General features: G+C 40.8%; 1 protein-coding gene across 1 annotated transcript in view; it reads right to left on the reverse strand.

Annotated features, from left to right (window-relative positions):
- Rbfox1 (RNA binding fox-1 homolog 1) overlaps window positions 1-22,136 on the reverse strand; it is a 2,133,674-nt gene that overhangs the window by 1,343,411 nt on the left and 768,127 nt on the right. The window lies entirely within an intron of this gene.

Genomic DNA, 22,136 nt, shown 5'->3' on the forward strand with positions numbered 1-22,136 from the left:
CAAACAGAAGCAGCTCTCCTCAAGACCCCCAAGGTCACATATTAATATACTGTTTGAAAACCATGAGGAAGAAGAGGGTAGATGGAAATAAGACAGAGACAGGCCAGCACAGGGTAGAGCACACACCCGTAATAGAGTTTATCCTCTCTTCTCTCTCTTTCTCTCTGTCTTCCCCCCCCCCCAATACAGAGATTTTCTGTGTTGCCTTGGCTGTCCTGGACTCACTCTGTAGATATGGCTGGCCTTGAGCTCACAGATATCCGCCTGCCTCTGCCTCCATAAGTGCTGAGATTACAGGTGTGAGCCACCGTGCCAGGCTTGGAATAGATTTTAAACAGAACAATTTCTCTCTATTTGATTTGGCTACTGTTAACATTACAGAAAAGCTTTCCCAGATGTCAGTAACATGTGAGTCAGCCTCATCAGTGGGAAGGCTGAGAGAGAAAGGATCACACACACAAGAGCTTCAGGAAGGTGCAACACAATCGTGACGTCACCAGGTACCCCCAAGACCTACCACACAGGAGGCAAATGCTCCAACTTTCTTCTTCATTTGATCCCAATATCTAAAAGAACATATATTTTATGGTCTAGGGAAGCTGTCACTGGAGGCTTTTGAGAATTAGCTGCAGCCCTCCAGCCCTGATTCCATAAATAGCCTCTAAGCATTCTGCTCTGTGGCGCTGGCACAGAGCTGAGGTCCTTGGCCTCCTGGTGTGACATTGCATCTGGCTGGGACTCCATTCCCCTCTCCTCAGGAAGCAAAGGGCTCCTGTGCTCTTAGCCACTGTGCCCAATTATTTTGCTGCCCCTGCAAAATAAGCACTTAGGAATCCGATGTGTTTTTAAGGAAACGGATCAGCAGGACTATTCTGGGAGATATAAAGCTCACAGAGGAACAGGGCAAATCCCAAACTTCAGAAAATCCCGGTCCCTGTATATTAATCACACTAACAACATTAAACGGGAGAAGGATAAGTCTAATGCCTGCCCATGCACCTTTTGCTTTGTTGAGACCCTTTGGTGGAACTCCACAGAGTGTTGTCTTTCTGTATGTATTTCCTTACTTCATTGTTTTCAGTTATTGCTGACTCTCTCTCTCTCTTTTTTTTTTAATCAGGCAAGAAGAGAAGTACAAAAACACTGAAAGTTACAAATTAATTTTCTAATTAACAATACAAGCCAGAGAAGACATTATGGTGGGAAATAAACGGTCATTACAGAGAGACAAACAGATGCTACACACTGCACCACCTTCTAAAGCCAAGTTGGTAGCAGAGATGACTAATCTATTACAACGTTAGACCTACCAAATCATGAGTGTGACCTGGGCAACTAAATTCTGAGGGGGGGGCGTACAGGTGGTATCCTTATATTTCTATATTAGCTAGGTAGAAGTAGAAGTCCTTCCTTGCCTATGAGAACTGTAGACCATATTCAGAAAAATAGGAAAACTTAATGGGTCTGGATTACTGACTGACTCTGGAAATTTCCACTCATGACCTCGTTTTCCCACTCAAGAATTGTTCTAGGCAAAGCACAGCACATGTCAGTTTTTATACACACACACATACACACACACACACACACACACACACACACATCACTATACTTTTTTCCCACGTGACTATTTACTACTTAAATTCAGATTTTACCTGATGGCCAACTGTCGGGCAGAGTGAATGGAATTTTATGTAAGAAGTGGGAAATAGTAAGAGCTGGAGAGGACAGGAACTCCACAAGGAGAGCAACAGAACAAGAAAATTTGAACACAGGGAACTTCCCAGAGACTCATACTCCAACCAAGGACTATTCATGGAGATAACCTAGAACCCCTTCACAGATGTAGCCCATGGAAGTTCAGTGTCCAAGTGGGTTACCTAGTAATGGGAAGAGGGACTGCCTCTGACATAATCTGATTGGCCTGCTCTTTGATCACCTCCCCCTGAGGGGGGAGCAGCCCTACCAGGCTACAGAAGAGGACAATGCAGCCACTTTTGATGAGAACTGATAGACTAAGATCAGAAAGGAGAGGAGAACCTCCCCTATCAATGGACTTGGGGAGGGGCATGCATGCAGAAAGGGGAGGGAGGATGGGATCGGGATGGGAGGAGGGAGGGGCTTATGGGGGGATACAAAATGAATAAAGTGTAATTAATAAAAAAATAAAATAAAATTCAGATTTTAGCTTAGTTACTGTTTTTTCAAAACATCTCTTCTGGTCAACCCATTTAAATGGATCTTCTAATTTATTTCTATCTTAACGTATTGGGGTACCTAAAGGTACCTCAAAGTGTTAAGGGTTTCACAGTTTATTGTCTTAGTATTTCTCCTTTCAGACAATGTCTGCCTTCCAAAACAGGCTGCGTCTCTTAGTCACTACCAGCATGCAGTGCCGCCTGCACAGATGGGCACCCAGTAAAGACAGATGCATGGCATGCACCACCTGTTCATGAGAGTGTCGCACTGTCTTAGCATTTTGTTCCATGTGCATCTCCATGTAAGGGTGTCCTCGGGTGTCGCCTGTTAAAAGCCACAGACTAGGCATGCAAATCTCCAGCTGAGGCGCTTACTTAACACATTTAGTTGGTCAAAAAATGAAGGTCTTCCTGAATGGCTACAAAGGAAAGAATTAAACCTCCCAGGTTCAACCGGGCTACCAGTCTTATCCGAGCTCCCATTCCTTCCATCCAGCTGACTCCAGCCCAAAGTGCTGAGCCACAGGAGAGTGGGCTGAATTAACAGCGATTAGAAGCCTCAACCTAGAGATGCTGGTGAGGTTTGAGGAATCCAAAGTTGCACAGTCATACTAGGAGATGAAGGGTTCAACTTTTAGAAGATGATTCCTGACCTCCAACACTAGGCACTAAACAACTGTATAACCAACCACAGGCCAACAAGCTGTTGTCTCCAATGTCTGTGGGTAAGATTAGGAAAGTAAGAACATTTTCCTCATGATGATACTAACGCAATTATAATCCTTACAGTCTTGAAATCCACCATTGATAATACCAATTATAGAGAAAAAATTCAATGTACACTGGTGATTAACAGTATTGTTGTCTTTTAAAGAATTAAAAAGAGCCACTCCAAATAATCATTTCTTAAATTTAAATCTGTGTTCTCAGCATCTTGCTTCTACTAAAAGAAAAGGTATTTGTACTGACATAAAATCTTTTGCAGAAAAGACAGGGTAAGGAATATATTTATTATTATCTACAATTTCCTGTTATTATTTCCATCATGTAAGTGTTGAGATTCACAGTCAAGTACACTGTAAAGGAGGGATTATTTTTTGGTCGCATTGAATGTACAAAGGGAGAATCATATCTTTTCTTGTTCTTTAAATAAGATCATTTAAACAGAACAAATACCCTAAAGGCACCACATTCCACATTCTACGAATAGGCAATTTTCCATTCTTAATTTCAAAGACCACCAAGTTTAACATGCAAATTTTCTCCTTTTAAAACTATCCATTTCTCCCACAGTAGGGAGGATATTTTGCAACAGCCATAATATGAGAAGAAAGCCTTATATCCTGAAATTCTGGAAAGACACCAATAGTTACAATTGAGTTTGTCCATGGAATCAAATTCATACACATCTGAAATCTCTTCTGGCTTGTCTTTAGAAAACACTATTAGCTAGTGGCCCCTCTTCCGCATGCCTGAACATCAGGGAGCCATTTATCCCTGTTTTATAAGGCACTCCCAGTCTGCTCTGTGCCCCACAGTCATTAAAAAGCACAAGTATAATCTCTTTCTATCCTTGACCCAGGACACATACACCAGAAGTCAGGAGGGAGTCAGGATGAGGCTGTGTGGAGTAAGCCAATCCATGAGTGTCTTGTATGCCATGCACCAAGCAGCGACATAACTTCTGAACCTTGTGTATATGAGTGGCTGAGGCTCACTGCAGGCATAGGAACCATCCACACAAATGTCTTTGGAAAAATAGTAACTCTTTTGATGTCCTCCTCTTTGAAATAGTCAAGGCAGCCTTGTGAGCTTTATAAATGGCCTTTTAGACCAGAGAGTGATACCGTGGCCTCTGGGGTAGAAGGTAAGGATCTGTCATTCATCTTAACTCCCTCTCACAGGCTGCTGCTTCAGCCCAACAGGGTTGTCAATATGACTAGCAGAAGAGGGTGCTACCCCACACACTACACCAACCCACTGACCTGGAACAACCTAGGGCATGGGAAAGAAACAGACATCACTTACAATAAATGCCAGGCATGCTTTATCTTCCTTGACACTACTTCTTTATTTTTCTTTATTTATGATACACTCACAGTTATTTATTATGCACACTTATTTAATGTATAAAATTAAGTGACATAATATAATAACTATATATAAATTAGTTATATTATATATGAGTGGAGTTTGTTTTAAATATGTATATATACATATCTTTTGTCAAATGACTAAGTCAACTTAATGAGCATCTATATGACCTCACATATTTATTTCTTTGTGAAAGCACTTAGCAATTTTTAAGAAACAATATAATATGTCATTATCTAAAATCAACACATGGTCCAATGGATATCTTTATAATAGTCCCAATTAAAGTTCTCATCACTTGAGCAATATTTGCCTAATCTCCCTTCTGTGTTATAGGCACTGGTAGCTACTACTCTTCTCTCTCCTTCTTTGAGTTCAACTTTTTACATTCTGTGTATAAGGAGGATCACATAGCACTCATCTTTCTGTGCCAGCCTAATGCTATTTGACATAACGAATTGTCTTCAGGCTCATCCACGTTGTTGTAAATGGCAGAACATCCTCCTCCGTAGAGATTGAATAATATTGTGTGCTATGTGTGTGGCTGTGTATGTGAGAGAGTTTGTGCATGTATCCGTGTGTGTGTGTGTGTTGAGCACATTTTGATTTTCCATGATGGACACTTATGTTGACCCTTCTGTTGGCTGCTATTAACAATACTGAGGTGAACATGGACGTGCAAGTGTATCTTAAACGCTGACTTCATTTTATTTGATGTGCACCTGTGTGTCAGACTGCATCTCTGCTTTCAGCATCTTGAGGGTCTTGCACCTCTGTACTTCTTTCACTAAGTAGGAAGTCCAAAGGTTCTGTGTGTCTTAGGGAAGTGAATCTGTACGGGGTTATCCTCATTGGTAAGCATAGAACCCTTTTTCCCTTTTTCATCCCACAGCAGAAGTTTGGAGATGGGCATCACACATCTACTTCAGCTATTCTTGGAAAACTATGGGTTCTTCCCTTTTCCAAAATGGCCTCCACATTTTTGGTCCTAAGATAGCTGCCCCATTTTCTGACTAACAAAAGAAATGACAAAAGCAGGAAACAGCATGAAGAGAAAAGACCAGGCACAGTCTTGTGTGAGTGAAGTAATGTGAGTGATCTTTTAAATTCCACTTTAACGCTGACCATTCAATGGACACCCCAGCTTCAAGCCTTGGAAATCAGGGTCTATTACTGGTGTGGCTCTATGCTTTGTTCCAAATGGACACCTTGTTACAACGAGCCAAAAAAATGCACATAAGAGACTGTCATTGGGTAGAACAATAGTTCTCAAGATGAAAACCTAAAAGAGCTGGATTACCACCCCTGGCACAATGCAATCATCAGTAGAGAATCTTACAAAAATTCCAGGTCCTAGACTGCATTTTGAGATGCACTGAAACGAAAGTTCTTATCAATGTATTTGAGAAGGCTTCAGGGGCCAGTGAAATGGCTCAGGGGATAAAGCCACCTGTCATCATGCCTGATAACCTAAGTTCATTACCTGGAGCCCCCACAGCAGAAGGAAAGAACTCACTCCCTAATGATGTTGTATTCTGAAGTCCACACACATGTATGTGGGTACATATACAAACATACCACACACACACTAAATGACTAAAATCAATAAAGTCTTCAGAGAGTCCACGTTCTAATTAAGACTGTAGTAGATGACTAGTTTATCTATAGCAGGAAGGTATACAAGCTAATAATCATACTTGTCTTTTACATTTTTGCATTAAACACATGAGGAGTATGATCTATTGGCCCTCTTAGCTCTCACATTTTAAAAACAAAGAAGCAAGATGGTTCAAGTCAAAGACTGGAGAGTGAAGAGAAAACACCAATATTTAAGATCAGCAAGATATGAGCAGGGATAATGAAGCTGACCTTGGAAGGTTAGTGTTTGCAGCGGGCAGTCTGCAGACTTTCCTAGAATCACCATTTATCAAAGAAGCAATTTATGGGATGGACATACACAAATCCGTAAACCACAATGCCAGCTCAGTATGCAATGTGGGTCATGCATCCCTCTTCTCAGCCTCAGTTTCTCTGTCTGGAGAGTGGAATGCATCTCCTCAGCTCTGCACTACTAAAAATGTTTATAAAAAACTTCCTGTTTGTTGAAAAGTAGTTATGAGGATTGAAGCCCTTTTATATAAAATGGTTTTCTTTTTTAATTTTTAAATTTATTACAATTAATTCACTTTATATCTCAGCTGTAGTCCCCTCCCTTATCCCCTCCGAATTCCTCCCTCCCTCTTCTCCTCATGTCCCTCCCTCAGTCCACTGATAGGAGAGGTCCTCTGCCCCTTCCATCTAAACCTAGTCTATCAGGTCTCATGAGGACTGTCTGTGGCCTGGGAAGGCTACCCCCCTCCGGGGGAGGTGATCAAAGAGCCAGCCACTGAGTTCATGTCAGAGACAGCCTCTGTTCCCCTTACCAGGGAGCCCATTTAGAGACTGATATGCCATGGACTACATCTGTGCAGGGGTTCTAGGTTATCTCCATGAATGGTCCTTGGTTGGAGTATCAGTCTCAGAAAAGACCCCTTTTTAAAAAATTCTCCTTAGAATAGTTATCACCCAGTGACTTTAAGGCTTCTAGAAAAAGAGTACATTAAGGTCTCAAATGGTTAATTACCCCATTAGACATCAAAGAGCCTAGCCACCATGCTTCTTTCTGTCTGGTCCACAAATTCCTATGCATTAAGTTACAAAACAAACTTTTGAAAACCATTTTACAGTGGATCCGTGCTTCAGCGATGCCTTCTAGGCTAATAGGAACTTTTTCTTTCTGACATTATCCATTTTGCTAAAGCTGGTTATGATTCCCCACACATTACTTGAAAACCAATTTCATTCAAGACAAAAGCATGTGAGCAGGGTATTACATTTTATGCCTAAATTATGCAAATTTGGTGGAGTCATATTGTATTGTGAGCAATTCCCTTTCTTCCCGTTTTCATTGTATCATGAGTTAAAGAAAATTTCACTCTCCTCATTTGCAAAAGGTGAATACTTTCTATTTTAAAACCCTAGGGGGGGGAGGATTGACTTTTAATGAGCAGTTATCTAATATAAAAATCTCTTACATATATTACTGACATCATTCCCAAGTATTAAATGTACATTCCAGATATGGCTGATCTTGATCCAATTAATCCTTGGAGGAAGGGCTTTACAACCCAGCTCTGGATGTTCTGAGGGCAGTGTGGGAGGTAAGGCAGTAGATGGAGGCTCATTTTTCAGAAGACTCCAGAGTTATAGGGTTGCTTTACTGTAGTACATTAAACCTGCCATGCTTGATATGAAGAGCTCAGACAGCGACCCTGGTTTTCCATAACATTTTGCTGGCTCCACCAGCAGCTCTCAGCAGGGGGCACGTTTGTGGAAGTTGTCCCTCTGCTCTCAAACAACACCATCAAACTTCTCCCAGATTCTCAACTTGTCACAAAGACTGTCACAGATATTCCTGAAGTGAGTGTCTCTTGACCCATGTCTGACTGTGAAGACAAGGGAACTATTCAGTTCATACATCCATAGGTGACAAGCACAAGTGACCACAGGACCTATGAGAGAGATGGGAGATTGCTCACATGCTTGCCACATAAACAGGAGAACCTGGGGTTCCTGTCACACCTCATAGGCACTTATGATGCCAATGCTGGTAAAGTGGAAACAGGAGGAATCCTGGGACTTTCTGGCCAAGCAATACAGCTGAATCAATGAGCTCCAGGTTGCATTGACTTAAAGGCACTGTCTCCTAAACATAAAGTAATGCCTATAAGTACACACCTATACACACATGTGCATATGTGTGTGCGCACACATTCACTCTCACACACACACATACACACACAGGATTCATGCTTTATATAACACCTGACTGCTGCAAATGTGGTCTATGGACAAGTAGCATCATTGTTGTCCAAGCCTTTCCCAGAAAGTCAAATGGACTTGGAAAAATCAAGCTGGAAGCCTCCTCCATAAGAACTGGCTCTCATAGTGTCAGAGAGTGTTATGCAAGTCAACAAGGCAGAAGAGCAATTGGCAGTCCTACATAGCTTAAAGCTCGTGAAACAAAGATTACTGGACCAGCAAGATAGTCACAAAGGCTATCCTTTGTGTCCAGTATGGTGTCCAGTAACCTAGACTTTCTGGGACTGGCGTCCTGCAGAATCTGTAATAGCAGATTCCTCGAGAGACCAACATTCCAAGAAAAAAAGTTCCAGCAGATTTCATATATAAGAAGATGGTGGCCACATCAAAGGTAATATTTCTGTGACCTCCCTTAACATTTCCCCTAATGGTCAGGACATGGATGCCATAGCTCCAATCACCGAGTCTGTTCTGAGCATGGGGTAGAGGAAAGGGAGCTTCCAAGAAGGTGGAATTTACAAAACAAAACAAAATGACTTTTAATCTTCCAGGGAGAGAGAGAGAGAGCTAAGCCTAAGAGCAGAAGTAACTTCTTCAGTTGAGCACTAACAGTGTACCACACCAGAGAAACAAGAGCATGAAAGAATAATTCAATATCATTTAAACTAGTAATTTAAAAAAGAAGTATGTGGGCCAGGGAGATGGCTTGGTGGGTAAAAGCACTTGCTGCAAAGCCTGATAACATGAGTTCCGTCTCTGGGTCTCACATGGTAGAGGGAGAGAGCTACTCCCTCAAGTTGTCCTCTGACATCTACACATGTATTATTGCATCCACATAAACACTCACAGTAATTAATTAATTAATCAATTAATTGTAATACAATAAAGCAAAAAAAAATGTTTTAAAGAAAGAACTCCTAAAAGTTGTTCTCCGGCCACACACATACATACACTGTGGTACATAAACATTCACAAACAATAAATGTATTTTTTTTTTTAACTTAGAAGTATCTCTCCCCTGAAACATTCCTGTATGCCATGCTAGATTACTGCTAGGGGTAAAAAATCTTGCTAATGATTCACATGACACAAACCCCTCATTGATTTTTCACCATGCATCCATTTCTACTTCTTCATTTCAACAACACATTCAGGACTTATCTTAAAATGAAAAGAGGCACCTTCTAAAAGCAAACACTGACCCCTCCATCAGAAGGGATATGGACAGCAAATCAATCGATAGTCATGTGCTGACTAGAGCTAATATCATATGTGTAAAATGACAGTTATTTGGGGAAAGATCCATTAGAATCCAGCATGGCACTGAATGTGGATAGAACTTTTAGTTGTTGTTGTCTACATGTTATATGGACATCTGAGATGTCATCATACAGCAGATTTTTATTTAAAAAAATGTACCCACATTTGAAGCATATTTAAAAAAACCAAACTGACCATCCACCCATCCACCCATCCACCATGGTGATAGAAGAAGCTGAAATAACGGCAATGAGGGCTCCCTATTAGGAAAGCAGCCAAGCAACTATGAAAGCCATGGCAAATAAGTCCAGGAGGGAAGCACATGAATACGTACAGCCAATGGTTGTGGAAGTCCCTATTACCCTTTTGCAAAACAAGATGTTAACACACAGAAAGTGCTATTTAAGAGCTGAGAGGTGGCTAAGTGGCTTGGAGCACTTATTGCTCTTTCAGAGGAATAGAATTCAGCTTCCCACAGGACATCCGGTGGCTCTCAATTCTTTGTAATTCCAGTTCCAGAGTATCTAAGGCCGTCTTCTGCACTTCAAAGAAACACACACACACACACACACACACACACACACACACACACAGCTAAAAATAAAATTTTCTAGAAAACATTACCGTTACACCTGGGCGTGGTGGTATACACCTGTCATCCCAGCAATCAGGAGGTTAAGGCAGCAAACTGCATAGTTAAGTCTAGTCTGGGCTAACTAGCAAGACTCTGTTTTAGTCAAAGACAAATATAAAAAACTATACTTGATAATATTGAATTGTATACATGCATGGAACTCCCAAAGATAAACACAATTAGTATTTAAGTAATTACAGAGCCTAGATAATATAGGACCCATGGTGCTTTTTCACTGAAAAGTGAGAGAAGTTCTCACTTAATAAAATTAATCACCAAAGTCAAGAAGACATTAGAGCCCTAGAGGAGGGCATAGAGAAGCAATATAAACCTAGTGCTGACTGGATTTGACTGGATTACAATGAATATTCTTATTTTCCTCATCATCTTAAAATAAAGGATTAGGAATAGCGTATTTCTACATTTTTAACTAAAAGGTGAATTTTAATAAATAAATATGAAAACTAAAATTATTCAGCATAAACAACTCTGTAAAAGCAATTTACTATGACCACAATAAAACAGTGTACGTAGGGCCTGGGTCACAGTCATCATCGAGCCCAATGGAGGTGAGCTGGGCACAGGACCCAAACTCCATTGTCCTCCATCCCGAAGAGGCCTGTGTGGTGCTAGAGCAGCTTTCTGCTTGGAGATCTTTCCACCCGCTCCTCCTTGGTCTGGCCTACCTGGGACAAAGAGAGCGAATCCAGTGGAGGTAGCTGGGTGTGGCTCTCAAACTCAATCATTCCCCACCCTGAGAGGGCTTGTGTGGCACCGGACAAGGATTCTCCTTGGTGATCTTTCTGTCTGTCCCCCATCTGCCCGGGCCACCTAGGTCATAGACCCACAGAGGGACCACCAGGCCGGTTAATACCAAAGTCAACCAGATTGCTGGAGGCCAGCTTAAGAAGGCAAGCAACAAAATTCAGGGTCATATGACACCACCAGAAACCAGAGGTCCTGCCACAGCAAGCACTGGATACTATCACACCTAAAGAGCAAGAAAAAGATTTTAAATCTGAGATTATGAAAATGATAGAGGACTTAAAGAAGAAAATAAAGCTTTAAAAGCAGTACGGGAAAGTACAATTAAGCAGGGACACAATGGAAGCAGTGCTAGGCGGAAAGTTCTTAGTGCCCACATAAAGACATTGGAGAGATCCTATATTAGTAATTTGGGAACACATTGAAAGCTCTAGAACAGAAGGAAGCAAACACCCCAAAGATGAGTAGACAATAGGAAATAATCAAACTCAGGGCTGAAATCAATAAATTGGAAACAAAGAGAACAATATAAAGAATCAATGAAACCAAGAGCTGCTTCTTTGAGAAAACCCAGAAGATAGTCAAACCCTTACCCAAAACTAACTAAAAGGCAGAGAGTATCCAAATTAACAAAATCAGAAATGAAAAGGGGGACATAACAACAGACAATGAGGAAATAAAAAGAAATCATTAGGTCTTACTTCAAAAGCCTGTATTCTGTAAAATTGGAAAATCTAAAGAAAATAGATAATTTTTCTTGATAGTGTCAAAGCAAAATCAAGTTCAGATAGAGAATTTAAACAGTCCTATAACCCCTAAGGAAATAGACACAGTTATCAAAAGTCTCCCAACCAAACAAAGCACAGGTTCAGATAGTTTTAGCTCAGAATTCTACCAGACATCCAAAGAAGAGCTAATACCAATATTATTCAACAAAATAGAAATGTCATGCCAAACTCATTCTAAGAAGCCACAGTTACACTAATACCTAAACCACACAAAGACTCAACAAAGAAAGAGAATTTCAGACCAATTTCACTCATGAATATTGATGCAAAAATACTCAATAAAATACAAACTGAATCCAAGAACACATCAAATGCATCATTCACCATGACCAAATAGGCTTCATTCCAGGGATGCAGGGATGGTTCAACATATAAAAATCCATCAACGTAATCCACCATATAAACAACAGACTCAAAGAAAAAAATCACATGATGATTTCATTAGATGCAGAAAAAAAAAAAAAAAAAAAAACAAAACCTTAGACAAAACCAAAATACAACACCCCTTCATGATGAAAGTCTTGGAGAGATCAAAGATCAAAGATAAACATAATAGAGGCTACATACAGCAAGCCAATTGCCAACATCAAATTAAATGGAGAGAAACTCAAAGCAATTCTGCTAAAATCAGGAATAAGATAAGGCTGCCCACTCTCTCCATACCTCTTCAATATAATACTTGAAGTTCTAACTAGAGCAATAAGACAATTAAAGGAGATCAAGGGTATGCAAATTGGGAAGAACGAAGTCAAATTATCACTATTTGAAGATGATATGATTGTGTACATAAGCGATCCCAAAAATTCCACTAGAGAACTCCTTCAGCTGATAAACAGCTTTAGCAAAGTGGCTGGATACAAGGTTAGTTCAAAAGAAATCAGTAACTCTCCTGCACACAAAAGACAAATGGGCTGAAAAAGAAATTAGGGAAACTACACTCTTCACAATAGCCACAAATAATATGAAGTATCTTGGTGTAACTCTAACCAAACAAGTGAAAGACCTGTATGACAAGAACTTCAAGTCTCTGAAGAAAAAAAATTGAAAAAGATATCAGAAGATGGAAAGATGTCTCATGTTTGTAGATCAGTAGGATTAACATATTAAAAATGACCATCATAACCAAAAGCAATCTACAGATTCAATGCAATCCCCATTAAAATACCAACACAGTTCTTTACAGGCCTTGAAAAAGAAAATTCTCAACTTCATATGAAAAAACAAAACAACAACAACAACAAAACCCAAAAAAAGCTAAAACAATCCTATACAACAAAAGAACTAGAGATATCTCCATCCCTGACCTCAAGCTATACTACAGAGCAATAGTAATAAAACAACAGTACTGGCATAGAAATAGACTGATTGATCAATGGAATCAAATTAAAGACCCAGAAATAAACCCACATACCTACAGTCACTGGATTTTTTACAAAAGAACCAAAAATCGTACAATGGAAAAAAGACAGCATCTTCAACAAATGGGGCTGGTCTAAGAGGAGATGTCTCCAGGTAGAAAACTGCAAATAGAACCATATTTATCTCCCGGCACAAAACTCAAATTCAAGTAGATCAAAGTCCTCAATATACCAACAGATACATTAAATCTATTAGAAGAGAAAGTGAGGAACAGGCTCGAACCCATTGCCATAAGAGATAACTTCCTGAACAGAATACCAACAGCTCAGGCTCTAAGATCAACAATTAATAAATGGGACCTCTTGAAATTGAAAAGCTTCTGTAAGGCAAAGTACACTGTCAATAGCATGAAGAGAAAATCTAAAGATTGGGAAAAGATCTTCACCAATCCTACATCCAACAAAGGGCTAATATCCAAAATATATAATGAACTCAAGAAATAAAGCACCAATAAACAAAATAATTCAATTAAAAAAATAAACAGAGTTCTCAACAGAGGAATCTCTAATGGCAGTGAAGCACTTAAAGAAATACTCAACTTTCTTATTCATCAGGGAAATGTAAATCAAAATGACTCTGAGATTCTATCTCACACTGTTGAGAATGGCTAATATCAAAATCTCAACCAACAGCATATGCTGACGAGGGTGTGGAGAAAGGGAAAATTCCTCCATTGTTGGTGGGAGTGTAAAGTTGTTCACCCACTTTGGAAATCACTCTGGCACTTTCTCAGAAAATTCAGAATAACTTTACCTCAAGACCCAGCTATACCTTTCCTGGGTATATACCAAAAAGACACACCACCATACAACAAGGACACTTGCTCAACTGTGTTCATAGCAGCTTTATTCATAATAGCCAGAATCTGGAAACAACCTAGGTGTCCCTCAACTGAAGAATGGACAAAGAAACTGTGTCATATTTATACCACAGAATACTACTCAGCTATTAAAAACAAAGAACTCATAAAATTTGCAGACTAATGGATGGAACTAGAAAAGATCATCCTGAGTGAGGTTACCCAGCCCCAGAATGACACACATGGTCTGTACTCACTTATAGGTGGATTTTAGTCATCTATCACAGGATAAGCATACTACAAGGCACAGACCCAAAGAAAATTAGTAACATAGAAGATCCAAGGGAGAATGAATAAATCTCACTTGGAAAGAAAGATAGAATAGACAGAGGTAATGGCTGAAGAGAGGGAACAAGGTAGGAGATGGGGTACAGAGACTTAAGAGGGTGGAGATCAGACCTGGGGAGAGCAAACGGGAGAGGACAAAAGGCCTGTAGAGAAAAGGGAAACTGAAAATAGGGGTATCTCTGTGAGAAGCTGAAGACCTAAGTCAGGGTAGGCTCCTGGGAGAATTTGAGGGGGACTCAAGCGGAGACTCCTAGTAGCAGAGGCCATAAAGACTGTAGAGGATACCATTTAACTAGACTAGTCTCCTAGAAGAGGGAAGGAAAACCAATCCACCCACAAAAACTTCAACCCAAAATTTACCCGGCCTACAAGATGTGAAGTGACAAAGATGGAGCAGATAGAGCAGAGATAGAGGGAATACCTGGCCAACCAAAGACCCACCCTATAGGAGAGTGCTTACCCCTGACACTGTGAATGACTGCAAATCTTGCAGCCAGGAGCCTGACAGAGTTCTCCTCTGTGAGGTTCTACCCAACAGTGCCTCAAAACAGATGCCAAGACTCACAACCAAACATTGGGTAATGCGTAGCTAGTCTTATGGAAAAGTGGGAGGAAAGAGAAAGAACCTGGAGGTGACAGGAGCTCCGCAAGAAGAGCAACAGAGCCAGCTAACCAGGGCCCAGAGGGTCTTGCTGAGACTGAAGCATCATCCAAGGACTGACAATGCATGAACTGGACCTGGGCCCCTACAAAGATGCAGCAGATGGGCAGCTTAGGCTTCATGTGCGTCCTATAGTAAGGAAAGTGGAGACTGCAACAGACATGGACTCACTTGTCAATATTTTGATCACTTCCCCCTAGTGGGACTGCCTTGCCAGGCCACAGAAGAAGAGGACATGCTTAGTCCTGATGCTACTTGATGAGCTGGGGTGGATGGGAAAGGGAGCTTTCCTTTTCTGAGGAAAAGGGGAGGGCAGAGGGCAGAGGTAGAAGGAGGGATGGTGGGGCTGAAGCTGGGAGGGGAGGAGGGATGGGGCTACAACTAGGATGTAGAGTGAATAAAAAATAAAATTAAGAAAAATGAGCTTGGAATTTTGGCCTGTTTTGGTTAATTGACGAATCACACTGGTTGAGAAAATTATAGCAACGCTGTGGAGTGCAGGTTGTCAGGGAATTGCTGAGCCTGATCTACAGGAATCCCCAAATAACACTTGAGATCAAGCTTTACTTTTCCCTTCCCTTTCTGCTTCATCTCCTCATTTTGTTTTGTTTTGGCCTTACTTTTTGAAATAGGTTCTCACGATATAGCCCAAGATAACCTCAGACTTGTAATCCTTCTGCTGTAGCCTCCTAGTGCTGGAATTGTAAGGACTCTCCAACAAGTCGAGAGCTCTTTCCTTTTTTTAACCTTTCAGTGTTTTTAGAGTATTGTACAAGGGACAAAAATGTCCATAAATTTGCACCAATTAACACTTCAAGGAAATGAATTACATATATGGATTGGATGTGCATGGCTTTGTGCAGACATGTGTGTGGATCTGATAAATGAATGTCTGAACAGATTTCTATATGAATGTAGATTTACCTACATGCATAAAGATGAGGAGTAGATTTTAGGTAAATAAATACTTATCTACACACATAAACACATGATATATTGATAGGTCTGTAGTGCACTTATGCATCTATACACATTGAGATACATAGACAGTAGGTATATTTACATTTACAGAGATATGCTAATAAATAGGTATGTTTTATGTGTATGTAGACATATGATTATATAGATCAGTAAATAACAAAGAAAGTAAAGAGATAATTGGCAGATGACACACAAAGAGTGTGTCAATTTTCTGTATTGTATCAGGTAAGTTTTCTACCAAGATCTCCTGTATTCCAATAACCAATTCTTAAGCAGGGGTCGTTTATTGCTGTTTCAGAAGTGAAGGGACTGAGAGCTTTAGTCAACTGAACTTACTCCACAGTATAATTCCCTTACAGGAGAGCATCAGTTGGGCTGTGGCTATAGCTGTACCAGAAGGGGGCTTGCCTGACATGCATCAAGCCCTGGACTATCCCCAGCAGCTGCATAAACTGACTGTGGTGCTGCATGTCTCTAACATCAGTACTCTGGAAGTAGAGGCAAGAGGATCAGAAGTTCAAACTCATGTTCAGCCACATAGCAGCTTCAGTGTTATCTTGGGCTACATGAGACCTTGTCTGAAAAAGAAAAAGAAAAGGAAAACAAAAGAAAACTTCATCTTTGTGTACATAGTCAATTTAAAGCCAGCCTGAGCTATGTTATACCTGGTCTTTAAAAAGAAGGATAGAAAAAGAAAGAAAGAAAGAAAGAAAGAAAGAAAGAAAGAAAGAAAGAAAGAAAGGAAGGAAGGAAGGAAGGAAGGAAGGAAGGAAGGAAGGAAGGAAGGAAGGAAGGAAGGAAGGAAGGAAGGAAGGAAGGAAAGAAAGAGAAAAGAAACTTATTCAATAGGATATTAACCTTACCTTCACCATCTAAAGTCCAACAAAGACATCATTCACGTATGAGAATTTCATCCTCAACTGAAGATTTGCTTTCTTTCTGGCACTGCATAGAGACTGAGTCTCAGCACCCAAATGAACCTGATACTCCCCCAACTTCCCTCATGGCTAGTTCATACAGACATGACGGCCTTTCTGTGTTCCTACTGAGACACGTGTGCAACACTTCAGAAGAAACAGCCTCAGTCTACAGAGACTCCAGCTTTTCTTTCAGCAGATAATATGTCCAAAGAAGCACACTAGAAAGCCATGGAAGTTTCCAGGGAATTATTTCATTCCATTGACAAAAAATATTTTCATCTGGAGCCATGCTAGCCTATGTGTTGTGAGCTACATGTTATAAAAGTAGGTTTTCCTCATATTAAAAATAAGCCACGGCAGCTGGCAAGCCCCTCTCACATTCTTAGCTCAGTGAGTGTCTCTCAGATCTAGGCAGCTTACTCAAGAATATGCTTCTGTTGGCAGCCCATTTAGGATGAACAAATGAGTCGATTAAAAATAACATCTTTTAGGCCATCAAGATGGCTCAGCAAGTAAAGGTACTTCTGCCCAGCCTCACCTCAGCTCAATACCCAAGTCCTATAAGATGTAGAGAACTGACTCCCACAATTTATTCTTTGAATTTCATATGTGTGCCACGGCACACAATAACATGGTGTGTGTGTGTGTGTGTGTGTGTGTGTGTGTGTGTGTGTATGTGTGTGTGTGTGTGTGTACACACAAATCTAATAAGATTTTTAAAAGATCTGCTTTAGACTGACATTAATATCTGTAAAGGAAAGGACATACTCTACCCCAAATTTCCTTCAGCATTGCTTATGCATTTTTTGAGCTATTCATGAACTGATTTAGCGTGTTTGTCAGCACCGACTACATAGTAGCTGACTATGTAACACTGAAGCACAGTAGAAAATAAGTAAATCCAAACACATAAACAGGGTGGTTTGTAACTCAGATAAATCTCAAACGTGGCCAAAATTTTCCAAGATACCTCAACATGTACCATGAAAACTAATGATTGGGATACCCGGGCCCATGAAAAATCATCATTTAAAAGAGTAGAAAGGGGTAGAATGTGAAATTGAACCTGTACTTCCACTCATGATTTCCCTGGCACTCCTGTCAATAGGACTCAATTCCAGTAGTATCCTATTAATCTTAAAATCTTTCTTATCAAATTGTTTCAGTTCTAAAAGTCCCGCAAGACCATAAGACGATCAGTTCTATGACAGGACCTCCCATGTCTGCATACTATTCAGACTGACAAAATAGTATTTAGTACAGGGAGAGTCTGGGCTGATTTGTTGTTGTTGATGTTCTCAAATATACTTCTCCTAAAAGTACATTCAATAAAATAACACTTGTTTCTAGATTTAGGTGAATCATGCCAAAAATAAAAGAGACAAAGTATCCCCCACATGAATAGACAGAAGTCTCCCCTCATACCCAGAGGTGAGCAGTGAGGGAAGCTAAGAGACATTTGTAGCCAGCCCATTAATCCAGCAAGGCTTTGTGTTAAGACGAAGAAATGTCAGAACAGGTTACCTCAAGAGGGCCTGCTTTTGAACTTGAACTGCTAAAATCCCAAGCATACACCAAAGGGCCTCAGCTTAAGTGGGCAGAAGGTGAACAATCAGAAGGAAGGCAGGAAGAACAGCCTGGTTATCAAAGGAGAGCTTCCAAGGCAGGGAAAAAAGGGAAATAGAAAAAGTTTTTAAAAAGTCAACATTCAAGTACAGCTCTAGTTTTTTTAAAAAAATAAAATAAAATAAATCATTCAGAGGAAGACATGCAGAGGGGAAAAGATCAGCATTTCTGCATCTGAGCATGCCGGCAAAGGGAATGAGGACACATGGAGATTGCTTGGCTCCTGGATTGTAGTTAGAATAAAATAGCCATGCAAAAAATAAACACATCAAACACCAAGGTTATAACAGCCAGGACTGAGCTTTCCTCAGGGTTTGGCACATACCATGATTTCACTTGCTACAGACTTTGAAGCTATAGCTCAGGGGTTGTAAAAAGGTCTCACTAAGAAATCAGAATGTCTGCATGCAAGTAATGTCTGAATGTATGAAGTGGTGCACACCTTTAATTCCAACACTCAAGAGGCAGAGGCAGGTGGATCTCTGTGAGTTCAAGGCCTGGTCTACAAAGTGAGTCCAGGAGAGTGAAGGCTACACAGAAAAACCCTGCCTTGAAAAACTAAAATGAGAAAACAACAACAAAAAGAAACCAAAATAAAGCCAATGAGGAAGGAGCTCTTTTGGGTGCTTTGGAAGGTCCCAAGCAGAGGCAGACTAATAAGACTTGAGAAAGGCAAACGTGGAACCTGGAATCTGTTCTATCAACAGATGTAGTCTTCTCAATGCCTACTTCCCTTCAAGGCCTCAGAGGAGAGCTGGGGCCGTGGCTCAGTGCGTGAAGTGCCCACTTAGGAGCTAAGTTCAGATCTCCAGCATCCAGTACTGGGGGGACAGAAACAGAAGGGTTCCAGTGACTGGTGGCCAGGCAGATGAGCAAGAAACTCCATCTCAAAATGACTTTCTACTTCCAGGTTCTGAGAATCAAATTGGGCCCGTGTGTTTCTAAGACTGCCAGTTTATTCACTGAACCACCTTCCTAGTTCTCAGCCTGTTTTCGTACATGCAGAAAAGACCGTGTTAATATCCTAGTGGTATGTATCATGCTTTGTAAATCAATAAAACAAGATGGAGAGCAACAGGGGAAGACACATGAAGTCAATCTCCGGCCTCCATAAATACACATGAACAAGTACATGTACATGTGTAAGTATGCAGGAACATGTAGAAATGCACTTCTCTCTCTCTCTCTCTCTCTCTCTCTCTCTCTCACACACACACACACACACATACACACACCACACAATAGACACACACACACACCCATACGCATATAGAATCCATAAGAAACACAACACAATATCTCTACACTGTAGATTCCTACCATCTACAGAGTATGACTTAAAGTATGACTTAAAGTTTTTTGTTTGTTTAAAAGATGGGGTCTAACCACATAGCTCTAGTTGGTCTCAAATTTTAACAATCCTACAAAATCCTCCTGCCTCAGCATCCAAATGATGAGCATTTTGGGTGTATATCACTACCAGTACTCACACTCAGTGTTGAGAGTTAATGTTCAGAATCATCCTTATCATTTGCTCAGTCACAATTGTCTTACGAATACTATGAGTGAGTTAATTCATCCGAGGTAATAAAAAGTAGTCAACATACCACTAGGATATTAACACGGTCTTTTCTGCATGTACAAAAACAGGCTGAGAACTAGGAAGGTGGTTCAGTGAATAAACTGGCAGTCTTACAAACACACAGACCCAATTTGATTCTCAGAACCTGGAAGTAGAAAGTCACTTGTGGTGGCATGCACTTTTAGAATTCCTTTGCTGGGGAATAGGACAGGTAGGCTCTCATGACTCACTGCCCAGCCAGTCTAGCCTACTTGTTGAATTCAAGGCCAAAGAGTTGTCCTCTGGCCTCTAGGTCACACACACACAAATGCACCAGCAAATGCACAGAGGAACATACATATTCACACATGGACACACAAAAGAAATCAGGCTGCATTATCTGTGACAGAACATGTACTGTCCAAGATCTGTGTACCTGAGGAATGAGATATGTCTACACTGTCACCTACCAGGATTAACAGTTCACAAGGGAGAGAGGGACAAAGCATGATACAGTGTGCTGAAACAACTCAAGAGGAGAAAAATAATAAGTCCACTCCAGCCATAGGAAGAAAACAAGGCACCAGGAAAAGAAGCAGCTATCTTTATGGATAGAGAAGAGAGGAAAGCTTACAGTTGTCTGTTTTAATCTGCTGATCCCATGAGATGTGCACCGGGAGGAGGTGGTGATATTTCCTGGTCAATGAAATAGATCCAGAGAATGATGCACCCTCCCTTGGTGATAACTAAGGGATGCTATCATATTAAAGATATATTGGAGAATGAGATCTGGAAGCTGATGATAAAGAAAGGGGATGCAGATAGAGAGGTCTGAAGACTGCAATGACAAAGATCTTGGACTTTGTCAGCAAGAGAGATAGCTCATAGAGCTGGGGTCCAAGAAACAACCGTGAGGATGAGTGCTAACAATCTGAAGTGCTTGAGATACTGTCTCACTGCAGTGATTCTGTACACTCAGAAAAACCTTTTCCAATGTCTAGAGGCAGCGCCGCCATCAGGGTCGAATGAGAGGGGACACTGTTAATCATCTATAAATAGACATGACATGCCATGACCTGCACTTTCCCTTAACAAAAATCACTCACCTTACTGTGCAAACAAAGTCAAGGTGAGGAAGCTGGGCTTAGAGAGAACACATACGGAGAGTGGACTTCAGCTCTGTGGACAAAGGGTGAAGAAAAGCAAGACCCACCTGGGTAGCTACCAGACCAAGAGAGGCTCCTGTTTTTACTTTTGAGCAGGAAACCACTTAGTGCAATTTTATTTCTCTTTCACACATTGAGCTAAGAGCCCAGAACAATGATTTAAATAGACAGTTTACGTATGGCCAAACACCACTAACATGGTCTATGCAGCTTATCAGTATAGGGTGCCAAGGTCTCATTCCCAGCAGATGAATAATGAAGGAGTCAGAGACCCTAGGGTAGTCTGGGAGGCAGCAGAAGTGGTTGCCTGGGAGGAGTCTGACAAGGCAGGGTCAGTGCCAGAACATGGGTAGAAGAAGGTCCCCAAAGTTCACATATCAACCAGAGACTCCGAAGAGGACACATTCAGCACAAATGCATTCATAAAATGACCTGGATGAAATAATTATGGATTTGAGATAGGACAGACTCGTTTGCTCTCTCCTCTCTTCCTCCCCCATTAAAAAGAAGAAGAAGAAGACATACTTATAACAAAGGGGAGAAAACTACTACGTAAAGTTCCTGCCTTCCAATGAAAATATATAGCAATGAACAGAAATTAAAATTAGGAAGAAGACTCAGGTTTTTGTGCAAAGTGAGAGGCTTTTTAAGCTCAGAAGATGTGGGCAGCATTTTAAGAGGTGGTGAGGTCAGAGCAGGGAGAGTTCCAGCTGACCACAGCCCTGAACTTGAAATTAGCATATTTCACCATTAAAGGACAGGTCTTCCTAGCCTGATTCATTATGTGAACCGATTATTCTAAGTAGGTAGCTCTTCAATTACGCATTAATAGCCCAAGAGTCTTTATGACCGGCCTCTCTCTCTCTCTCTCTCTCTCTCTCTCTCTCTCTCTCTCTCTGTGTGTATCTTTTTAAAAAGTTTATACTTCTCTCATATACTAAATCCTAACTACAGTTTCCCTTTCCCCTCCTCCCTCTCTTCCCCCACCTTCCTTCTCCCCCAGATACACACACACACACACACACACACACACACACACACACACACACACACAC

This window comes from Psammomys obesus, unplaced genomic scaffold (assembly GCF_907164565.1).
Source record: "Psammomys obesus unplaced genomic scaffold, mPsaObe1.curated_primary_1811, whole genome shotgun sequence".
Taxonomy (NCBI): Eukaryota; Metazoa; Chordata; class Mammalia; order Rodentia; family Muridae; genus Psammomys; species Psammomys obesus.